Consider the following 300-nt stretch of genomic DNA (forward strand, 5'->3'; position numbering starts at 1 on the left):
TGTGTGTCTCATATTTGAGTTACAGATGTTAAATCAGAACTTTATCTCCAAGTCAGTGTGTGTCTAAGGATGTAAAGAAGAGGTGTGTGTAGTTAAGAAAGAGTCCGAGGAAAAGACAAAGAGAGTGAGAGTGTGTTGCTCCGTGTTTGTGTGTGTGTGTGCGCCCTTTTTGCATGTGTGTATTTGCTTTGGTGACGACAGAAGTGCAGGTTGGGACAGGGTGGGTGTGTGACGTTCTGTGTTCGGGGAGTGTCCTAAGCTCCCAACACTCACTCATTCACTCAGACTCACACACACTCA

The sequence above is a fragment of the Morone saxatilis genome, unplaced genomic scaffold (genome assembly GCF_004916995.1).
Source record: "Morone saxatilis isolate NCDOM2014 unplaced genomic scaffold, NCSU_SB_2.0 Contig4, whole genome shotgun sequence".
NCBI classification, from domain to species: domain Eukaryota; kingdom Metazoa; phylum Chordata; class Actinopteri; family Moronidae; genus Morone; species Morone saxatilis.